The sequence below is a fragment of the Colobus angolensis genome, unplaced genomic scaffold (assembly GCF_000951035.1).
Source record: "Colobus angolensis palliatus isolate OR3802 unplaced genomic scaffold, Cang.pa_1.0 Scaffold50, whole genome shotgun sequence".
Lineage (NCBI taxonomy): Eukaryota > Metazoa > Chordata > Mammalia > Primates > Cercopithecidae > Colobus > Colobus angolensis.
This window is the reverse complement of record NW_012118488.1, coordinates 3,348,610-3,353,353: the sequence shown is the minus strand read 5'-3', so window position 1 is coordinate 3,353,353 and position 4,744 is coordinate 3,348,610. Positions and strand designations below refer to the sequence as shown.

The 4,744-nt window shown below is 40.2% G+C and overlaps 1 protein-coding gene across 1 annotated transcript in view; it reads left to right on the top strand.

Moving 5' to 3' along the window:
* The first annotated feature begins 1,930 nt into the window (after window positions 1–1,930).
* The window catches only part of ZNF652 (zinc finger protein 652), a 26,572-nt gene continuing 23,758 nt past the window's right edge, over window positions 1,931–4,744 (top strand). The window contains exon 1 of the mRNA XM_011959911.1: window positions 1,931–2,053. The gene's annotated coding sequence lies outside the window, so the exon portion shown is untranslated. The remainder of the gene's footprint in view (window positions 2,054–4,744) is intronic.

The following is a 4,744-nucleotide window of genomic DNA, read 5'->3' as shown; positions in this document are numbered from 1 at the left end:
GTGAAATAGCCCTATTGCTGAGATGGAGAAGATTTTAGTGGTTTGCATAGAAGATCAAGCCAAACACAACATTCCTTTAAGCCAAAGCTAGAACAAGGTCCTAACTGTTCAATTCTTTGAAGGCTGAGAAGTGAGGAAGCTACAGAAGAAAAGTTGGAAGCCAGCAGAGAGGTTGGTTCATGAGGTTTAAGGAAATAAGCTATTTCCATAATGTAAAAGTGCAAGGTGAAGCAGCATGTGCTGATGTAGAAGCTCCAGCAAGTTATCCACATCTAGCTAAGATCATTTTCTGGTGTAGACAAAATAGCCTTATATTGAAAGAAGATGCCATCTAGGACTGTCATAGATAGAAGTGAATGCCTGACTTCAAAAGATAACCTGACTCTCTTGTTAGCGGCTAATGCAGCTGGTGACTTGAAGGTGAAGCCACCTTACTATTCTAAAAATCCAGAGGCCCTTATGAGTGATGCTAAATCTACTCAGCCTGTGTGTTAGAAATGAAACAATAAAGCCTGAATGACAGCACACCTGTTTACAGCATGGTTTACTGAATATTTTAAGCCCACTGTTGAGATCTACTGCTCAGAAAAAAAGATTCCCTTCAAAATATTATGGCTCATTGACAGTGCACCTAGTTACCCAAGAGCTCTGATGGAGATGTACAAGGAGATGAATGTTGAATGTTGTTTTCATGCATGATAATTTAACATTCATTCTGTAGCCCATGGATCAATGAGGAATTTTTACCTCCTAGCTTTATTATTTATAAAATTGATTTTGTACTATAGCTGCCATAGATAGTGATTCCTCTGATGAGTCTGGGCAAAGTAATTTGAAAACCTTCTAGAAAGGATTCACCACTCTAGATACCATTAAGAACATTTGTGATTCATGGAAAGAGGTCAAAATATCAACACAAACAGGAGTTTAGAGGAGTCAATTCCAAGCCTCATGGACAACTTTGAGGGTTTCAACGCTTCAGTGGAGGAAGTCACTGCAGATGTGGTGGAAATAGCAAGAGAACTAGAATTAGAAGTGGAGCCTGAAGTATGACTGAATTGCTGCCATCTTTTGATAAAACTCGAACAGATGGAATCTACTCCTGGTGAAGATGTTGTGAACATTATTGGAATGACAAAGGATTTAGAATATTCCATAAACTTAGTTGTTGAAGCAGTGACTGGGTTTGAGAGGATTGACTCCAATTTTGAAAGAAGTTCCACTGTGGGCAAAGTGTTATCAAACAGCATCATATCCTACAGAGAAATCTTTGAAAGGAAGAATAAGTCAATGCAGCAAATTTCATTGTTGTCTTATTTTAAGAAATTGCCACAGCCATCCCAGCCTTCAGCAACCACCACCCTGATCATGCAGCAGCCATCAACATTGAAGCAAGACCCTCCATTGGCAAAATGATTGATTCACTGAAGGATCAGATAATCGTTAACATTTTTTAACAATAAATTATTATTATTATTTTTTTTTTTTTTTGAGACAGAGTGTTGCTCTGTCGCACAGGCTGGAGTATAGTGGCACAATCTCGGCTCACTACAAGCTCCGCCTCCCGGGTTCACACCATTCTCCTGCCTCAGCCTCCTGAGTATCTGGGACTACAGGCATCTGCCACCACGCCCAGCTAATTTTTTGTATTTTTAGTAGAGACGGGGTTTCACCGTGTCAGCCAGGGTGGTCTCGATCTCCTGACCTCATGATCCGCCCGCCTCAGCCTCCCAAAGTGCTGGGATTACAGACATGAGCCACCGCACCTGGCCACAATAAATTATTTTTAAATTAAAACATGTACATTGTTTTTTAAGATACAAAGCTATTGCACACTTAATAGACTACAGTGTAATGTAAACATAACTTATATGCACAAGGAAACCAAAAAATTTATGTGACTTGCTTTATTGAGGTATTTGCTTTATTGCGGCGGTCTGGAGCCAAACTGGCAATATCTCTGAGGTGTGACTGTTCTTTCAGCTTCATCAGGTATAAAGTGGAGTTTTATTCATGAAGTCACTGAATGAACCATTGCTTGCATTAAAGGAAGGTACAGAAGTAGAGTGTTTAGCTTTTTTCTTGAGGTCTTCGTGTATTGCTAAGGCTTGCTTTCTCTGTAATTTTGAGAAAGCTTGTTCCTGATCACTTCAGACATTTAACTTGGGAAAATCTTGTATAAACTAACATTGCTTCTGAGTTATTCTGCTATCATTTCCCTATTTACTAATAGCATTTGAATTAATTCACATTAGAGAAATATGCTTTGTAGCAGAACTCATCTTTAGTCTCTTTAAAAAAGCTATTTTATTGAGTACCATCTTAATCAGTGATTGTGAAAGCCAAATATTTGATTTGATCTTTGCCTCAAGACTGAATTCTATACAGGCTTTGTAGCTCAAAGATTTCAGTTTTACATTAAGCACTTGCCTCTTCTTACTCTGCAAATCCCTGACTTTCTGGATTTCTTTTATTCTTGATTATAAATTGATCATTATTTTCTGAATTCATCCTTTTCATGTGATAATTTGTTAAATACAACTAACAGTGTTACAATACAACACACTTGTAATAGTCCATTTTCCCACTAGAGCTGTTAGCTCTTGTGGTATATTATCTACCTTCTGGGATAGCTGATAGTTTCACTGATCATTTCACCACTGTATAATATAAGTTGCTGATCTTTTAGCCTCCAATAACTTTCCTTGCCTCCTTCCACCCAGCTCCTAAGGCTTTGTCATATATTTTAGGCTTTTTGGTAAGGCAGCACCCCACTTCTGGTGTCTACTCAGAGCAGCTTGGATAAGCCAAATTATGCTGTGGTAATAAACAATGCAAGATCTCAGTGGCTTTAAAAACACACTGTGTGGCTGGGCGCAGTGGCTCACGCCTGTAATTCTAGCACTTTGGGAGGCCGAGGTGGGTGAATCACCTGTGGTCAGGGGTTCAAGACCAGCCTGACCAACATGGTGGAACCCTGTCTCTACTAAAAATACAAAAAAACTGGGCATAGTGGTGGGTGCCTGTAGTCCCAGCTATTCAGGAGTCTGAGACAGGAGAATCACTTGAACCTGGGAGGCAGAGGTTGCAGTGAGCCGAAATCATGCCACAGCACTCCAGCCTGGGTGACAGAGTGAGACTCTGTCTCAAAACAAAACAAAACAAAAACACCAAGAAAATACACTATGTCTATCCAGTAGGTCGTCTTAGTTGTTACGGGACCAAGCTGAGAGCAACCATCACCTGAAAGATTGCTAGCCACTGTGCCAGAAGGAAAAGAGGTCTGAAGGATTTCATATTGGTTAGTAAATGCCCTTCCTCTCCCTGTCACATCTCATAATATGCTGACCAGAAGTAGTCACAGGACCACATCCAACTACAGGGAATAGGAGTTGTGGGCGTGGTTTAAAAAGTGTAGCCTAGCCTGGGTGCAGTGGCTCACACCTGTAATCCCAGCACTTTGGGAGGCTGAGGCAGGAGAATTGCTTGAACCCAGGAGGCGGAGTTGCAATGAGCTGAGATGGTGCCACTGCACTCCAGCCTGGGTGACAGAGCAAGACTCTGTCTCAAAAAAAAAAAAAAAAAAAAGAACTGGCCATGGTGGTGTGTATAGCCCCAGCTACTCCAGAGGCTGAGACAGGAGAATTGCTTGAACCCAGGAGGCGTGGTTGCAGTGAGCCGAGATTGCACCATGCACTCCAGCTTGGGCGACAGAGCAAGACTCCGTCTCCAAAAAAAAAAAAAAAAAAGTGTAGCCTACCATGTGCCCAGAAAGCTGAGAGTCAGAAATACTTGGAAAATGAATTGATGATTACTCTTTATTTTTTTTCTTTGTCTTTCTGGTTTTTGTTTAACTCCTAGCTTTTGCTAGCTAATTGAATTTTAAATCACTCCTCCCTTACTTAATTTGAGATAATTAATATGAGTTTATTTAAATGATACTCATAGTAGTTCACATTATTTCCATGGGTGAGAAGTTTTGGCACATGTAGAATAAGGTTGCTAGGATTTTCCTACTTAAAATATGAGGCATGAAACTGGTACAAAAAGATAAGCAGTTAAAAGAATAGTTGAGTTTAAATTATTTCAAGATGTCATTTGTCATAGTAGAAATAGACCATGAGCTTTGGAGTCAGGCAGGCCCGTAGTCAAATACTACGTCTGTCATTTGATAGACTTGTGATCTTAGACAAATTAGGTTGCCTCTCTGAGCCACAATTTTACCATTTATAAATACAAGAAAGTATGAATATATCTATTCAGATGTCAGGTAAAACATGGTAGCATTTATTACCACAAATTCCTGAAATTCCATTAAAGCAAAAGTAAAATAAGTTTTTTAAAAAAGAATAAATTCACAAGGAAAAAGAAAATGGAAGAGAAGACAAAGGACTAGTGTAGGAGTGATAGAAATAATTGTGAACTACTCATAGTCATAGTAGTCATAAATACTGATTTTTTTCAAAGTTGTGATATAACTATATTGGGAGCATGAGGGAAGACTTGGGAACAATAAGGTAACAAAACTAGAGAGCCGGGCGTGGTGGCTCACACCTGTAATCCCAGCACTTTGGGAGACTGAGGTGGGCAGATCACAAGGTCGGGAGATCAAGACCATCCTGGCTAACACGGTGAAACCCCATGTCTACTAAAAATACAAAAAATTAGCTGGGCGTGGTGGCAGGCGCCTGTAGTCCCAGCTACTCGGGAGGCTGAGGCAGGAGAATGGCATGAACCTGGGAGG